Source organism: Ipomoea triloba, chromosome 7, assembly GCF_003576645.1.
Source record: "Ipomoea triloba cultivar NCNSP0323 chromosome 7, ASM357664v1".
In the NCBI taxonomy this organism is placed as follows: domain Eukaryota; kingdom Viridiplantae; phylum Streptophyta; class Magnoliopsida; order Solanales; family Convolvulaceae; genus Ipomoea; species Ipomoea triloba.
The window spans coordinates 27,850,680-27,857,519 of NC_044922.1; positions in this window are offsets into that span (position 1 = coordinate 27,850,680).

Genomic DNA, 6,840 nt, shown 5'->3' on the forward strand with positions numbered 1-6,840 from the left:
TCCCACAAAAAAAAAAAAAAAAAAACACATTTTAGCTCCATTATCTTGAAAATGTATATTTTTTGCAAAATAGCAAACTTTAGTATATAGTCCATAGAAAATTACCTTTTACCTCAACACCAATTCATTCTTTTGTCCCTATTTTCATTATTACGTAACACATTATGTCACATAATTATTATTATGTTGTTCATCTCATTATCTTATCGTGCATTTTACTACAAATGAAAAATAAATATTTCAAGATGTAAACAATCTGCACTTTAATTTTATATTATAAAAAAAATAAAATATTAACAAATTTAGTAACGGATTAAATAGTTACAACTTAAATATCAATAAAATTTTAATATTTTAACTAAAAAAAATCAATTAACTAATTAAATACTTACAAATTTCAATAAATTTTTAATCATAAATTTATTTATTTATTGTGTTAAACATTTTTTTTTTTGAAGAGCCAGTACTTATACTGTGGACCATGGGTCATTGTTGATACTGTAATTGTGTTGAAAGGATATTGTAGTTGTGTTGAAAGGATACTGCAGTTGTGTTGAAAAGGAACTGCAGTTGTGCGTAACATAGGCCGTGTCATTCATCTGGAACTGCAGTTGTGTTGAACGGATGAACGGCCTATGTTCCGTGCAACTGCAGTTTCCTTTCAACACAACTGCAGTATCCGTTCAACACAACTGCAGTATTAGTTATGATCATGGGCCACAATGCATTGTGGACCATGGTCCACGATATAATTTGCCGTGTTAAACATTTTCAAAATCGAATTCGGACAAGGTTAATGTGTCAGATTTCAGCTGTCTGTCACAACCAAATCTAAACGAAAACAGTACTACTGTGTCAGATTTCAGGTTAATGGAATTTTGTTTTTGTTTTTTGTTTTTTGTTATTTCTTTTCTATTTTCACAAAAATTTCACAAAATTTTTGTTTTACAATTACGATGTACGTACCGATAGGCCTTTTCCTAGTTTCATAGGGCTGTGATTTCTATGCTTTTGGCACTATGTGGGTTTGCATTTTCATAATGGCTTTGGTTAGTGTGGAAAATAAAAAATTTTAACAAAAAAATAAAAAGTAGATCAATTTAGATTTTTCATATCAATTTTAAATGACAAAACTGGTAAATAGCTCTCACAAAGTCACAGTCACAAACAGCTCCCATATAATGCTATATGGGAGGTCATGTGATCGAGTCTCAGTGGAAGTGAATTGATTCTTTGTGCTTCAACAGGTTGAGAATCTATAGATAAATAGATACTACAGTTTCCCAGGGCCCAACAACCTCTTATTTATAAAGAAGGAATGCAATTGAAGTGAATTAATCAAAATTCCCTAAAAGATGTGTATGTGAGCATAAATATAAGATGTGCAGTGGGCATAAATATAAGATGTGCAGTCCAACTATGAGCTTAGGCTTTTAGTTGAGATGGAGCACATGCTTTAATTTGGTATCAGAGCCCCCACAAAAAGAGACTTCCACGTGTTGCGCTCGGAAATCCACCGCTCACCTTCTGGTAGATTCTCTCCCCTTCATTCCACCAAACAAACGTACGGGACAATGTGAACCGTCCGATCCTCCACAACTACATTTGTTGTTGGCAAAGATTCTCATGAAACAACTATGGAAGATTTCAACATCTGATGATGCCTTCAACTTCAAACTTCATGTCGTTGAACTGCCTTTATTATATATTCTTCAACCAACATGAAGGGTCCACCGTCCACAACCTAGGAACCACATAAGAAATCCCGAAAAGAGTAATTGAGTCTGAAGAACATTCATACTTAAAAATTACGATTTTAATTCAATTTTTACTAATATTCTCTTGATTAAGTTCACAAGACCTTTCTAGTGTAGTTTATGTTTTTTTATGTGATTTATATATAGACCACTACGCAAAAATATAATATACTTGATGAGTCGATATGATGCAAATCCTCAGAAAATACCTACCATCTATTTCTTTAAAAAAAAAAAAAAAACACAAAAGAATGGTCAAACATATGACATGCATTATTCTGAGATTTGATGCCTAGGAAGTAGAACAGAACATCATTAATTAATAATTTTGTCATTTTGTCTCTCATGACCTTAATCATTGGATCCAAAACGTTTGAAACTTTCATTTAATAAATACCTTGTAATTGACCACTTCTTCTTTATATAGAATCTCTACTCCTCTATTTTTTTTTATTTACAAAAAAAAAAAAAAACTTATAGCCATTACTTAATATACACTTAAATATTTAAAACTTATATTATAATCTTAGCAGATAAAGGACCACAAGAAAATAAACTTATTTAGTTAGGTAACAATTTAATTTCTTAAAAAATAGCAATTATAGCTCATCAATTGATAACAATTTTTTATTTTTTTAAGAATAAAAATTGATAACAATTTCCAAAGTCACAAATTTAGATTGCTCGACTATTGCTCCACATCCACCCACCCAATCCACTTGCAACTCCTTTAACCAATTCAATTAAGAGCCACCCACTCAATCCACATAAATATCTCTAAGAAATTTCGTGTATCATAGCCACATAGCTTGTGTTGTAGATCAGATCCTGGTCCAAAAATAACTTTTAGATTCTATAACTATAGTTGACATATTATGTATCTGGTTGTTTATGTACTTATAACTATCATATTATGTGTTATCAGTTATCAAATTATTTATTTACATGTACAGAAATTATTAACTATAAGTACAAAATATATTAACTGAATATACATAATTTTTATATCATGGTTCACAATGCAATACGAACTATTCTCCAAAGTTTTGGTGCATGCATGAGATGATGGGCTCAAACACTTGTTTAAAGATGTGTTGTCTCAGGTCTGTTCCATTCGTACGTAGCCCAACATTTTGGGTTTGGAAAGCACAATCCAACATCCACTTTGTCCAATCAACCTTTGCAATATATCATGGACAATGCCACATGTTATCCGTTTGAGGTTCATGGAAAGATTATTACTAGTGGATAAAATTAACTAGGGGTTTGAATTAATTTTCTTGAATAGAAGATTAAGAATAAATTGAATGCAAAAACAAATAAAATAATTGAAAGAACAATGAAATCACGCTTTATTGCTATTGATTATTTGAGTATTACGATATGAAGTGTTAAAATGAGACAAAACGTATCTAAACAAAATAAGAAATTGACTATTTATACAAGAAGGGTCCTAACGACTCTTTGGTAACGCCTCATGCAATTTGAATGCTTCTTCAAGCAAAGTAAGCGCTTCTAACAATTGGCGTTGACCTATGTATCCTTTGAGTATGACCTCAATCGACCGATCCCAAGGTAGGGCCTCGGCCAAGCCGATATTTTTGTAAATATATTGAAATCAAATGTGTCATGATGTGCCTTAAAAGAGAAAATATATAATAATTCGTCATAAATTCAATCTCTTGTTGTACCAATCAAAATGCAAATGAAATTTACATCATCAAATCATCATTATATTCATCAAAATTGAAGAATTAATATAATAATGGAATATAGTTTCTCATGTACAATTTCAATAACGCAGGGGCTAAATTGAATTTTATTAATGTAAAACATAGGGGCCAAATTGAAATGGCATTATTAGCCCTGCCAAAATGAAATTATTATTATTGTTGTTGTAATAATTGAGATTTAAGGCCCCATCTTATGAGACAATCAGCAGTTAAACTAGTTGTCTGGTTGTATCATGGGACCCATTGACAATGCTAAGGGTGTCAATAAATATAGTTCCATTGCATTTAGAACATATATGCTTTTGTCTAAGCTGTCAAAATTAATCATACACAAATATATATATATATATATATATATATATATATATATATATATATATATATATCAATGATAGGTGTAAGATAGAGAAATGATAAAGGATTATATAGAATTGAATCTCTTTCATATATAGAAATAATGTTTAGAATTGAAGGTGCATCTTGGGCTTAGTTAGTGGTTGGGCCCAATTTATAGAGAGAATTGAATGTTGAATTGGTAACAAATACGCTACGGTGTTTTTGCGCAATTGTTATAGCATCCAAAAATCAACCTATTATGCGTCTTGACCAATAGTTATACCATGGACTCGGCACAAGGTGGACTTGTATCAATTTACATATTAAACGTTTACAATTTAAATTATGAAGATTTAGTATGTAAATTGTGAACATTCAGTATATAAATTGTGAACATTATGTATGTAAATTATGTATTTTGAACACGAGTTTACCTTGTAAGATGGACCCGAATCCACAGAATAATTTGTCGTGTTCTTGACCTGACTCTGATTTAATACCACTTGTTTTAAATTTTATACCAAATTACATATTTTGCGTCGAGCAAAACAAAAGTTTTACTTTTGAAGCATTTAAGAATATCTTTAAGTTATTCTTAACATTTGCTTTATTTACAACAAAAAAATAATTGCGAAAGAAAAAAAAATCATCATGAAACTTCACCAACACATTTTTCTATTTTTGCCCGGTAAACAATCGCAAATTATATTGTGGACCATGGTCCACAATGCATGGTGGACCATGATCATAGCTGATACTGCGGTTGTGTTGAACGAATACTGCAGTTATGTTGAAAATATACTGCAGTTGTGTTGAAAGAAAACTGCAGTTGCACGGAACAGAGGTCATTCATCCGTTCAACACAACTGCAGTATCCGTTCAACACAACTGCAGTTCCAGATGGATGACATGGCCTCTTTTCCGCGCAACTACAATTTCATTTCAACACAACTGCAGTATTATTTCAACACAATTGCAGTATCAATCCAACACAACTGCAGTATCAATCCAACATAACTGCAGTATCAACTATGACCCATGGTCCACAGTATAATGACTGGTAAACAATAAGGTATACTATATATACTCTTATTTTACTTTAATTTCTAAATGTATCGATTGATAATCGAATTTAAGAGTAACGTAATCATTTTGTTTTGAGAAAATTGTATTTTTGTCCCTAAGTTATAGGGTAATTGTAAAATTCGTTCATGAGTATTGGTTATGCTCACTTTTCGTTCCTAAGTTATCATTGGCGTTGCACCTTGCACTTTTCGTCCTTTCGTGCGCACTTTTCGTCCCTGAGTTATACTAAAATTGTAAATCTATCCCTAATGTTTTATTAGTATAGCGACGAAAAATGCAACCTCAATAATAACTTAGAGACGAAAAATGAGTATGACCAATACTTAGGAATCAATTCTACAATTATCCTATAAATTAGGAATGAAAAATGTAATTTTTCTATTATTTAATCCGTGTTATTCGCATGACAAGAATATAAACTTAGTATTTTCCCTAAGCAATTGCATAGTTGGATTTTAGATGGTGGGAAAAACCGAAAAATAAATAAATAAATTTCCTTGAATTAACTAGCTAGTTCAAAAAGTAAAGGGCATGTGTCATATATTCAGTGAGTAGGAACCCAGATTTTGATATGAAAGGACATCATTTGTGTCTCTTGAACCTAACCTTCTACTTGTCAAGGATAGAATTTGTCTGCCCACTTTAAGAATTTACTCACATGTTATAAGTTTGTGGTTGTCACAAATTCCACTTGGAAACTATAAATATGGATTAAAAATTGGATTATCAGGTTATTAACAAATTAATGCTAAGTTATCCCTTACTTAGACACTAATAATTTGAATTTCAGGTAACTTTAATTGTTCTTAAAAGGTTGAATCCCCAACTCTAAGGGCCCAACAAAGGATATGAGAGGATGTAAATCATGCTAATTCAGATTAACACAGAGGTAAGACCTTTGTTTACTGCGCACAAGGAGCCCCTCACTTTGAGAGGTAGATCCCACACTGCCGCTGATGAGACTCAATCACGGGTTATTGTTTTCAAACTTCACTCCTGTGACCAACTGAGTTGCTCATGTGGACTTTATATAGCTTTAAATTGCTTATGTGTAAGGATGATGTCCACTGTGGCCATCGTTCACAATTTTTTGATGACAACCATGGTTACCATCGTCAAGATAGTTTTTTGTTTATTTTTAATTTTTTTGTTTGTATGTTTAAAATTAAAAAAAAAATTATTACACTAAATGCCAAAGACTTTGTGGTCAAGCGGCATGAAATAATTTTACTAAGAGGGAGGTCATCGGTTTGCCCCTCAATAGGGGCATGTTGCTAATAAGCATAATTGCACTTTTTGTAAGTTTCAGGGGCTTAAATAGAATTTTAAAAAATTGAGAGTTTAATTACATTATTTGGTCTAATTCACCGACTTATTTGACTGTTTCGTATTTCAAGGCCACGAATTCAATCCTTACTAATACCTTCTTATCTATCCCGGCCTACAAATTTATTTAGTTAATGTACATATTCAAATAGTGGGTGTTAAATATCTGTTGGGCATTATATACATGTTTTGAAGGAAAGAGCAGAGACCCTTTTGAGTGATCATTATTGTCTTGGCTAAAACATGTAGACTGCAATTAGTTAGGTGATAACACAGTCTAATTGTTTAAGGTAGCTTTCAATGTTTCACTTCTGACAATGTTGTACTGGTATCTATCATTAGCAGAAAACGAAGTTAGGCCACTTTCTACATATGTTTTCTGCAGCTTTTATATTTTTTTTTCCCAATTAAGATATTAGAAATTGTGTGTCGCAGTTCAACTATGGTAAATGTATATTTATGTAACATTTGTTACCAGAAATAAATTGACCCTTAACCAATCTTTTATGGAGCATTTTATGGACCCTTTTTCCCTTGAGTTATATGCTTATATCATTTTTTTCCCCTGAGTTATTCTTTTTTTTTTTTTTTTTTTTTTTAAA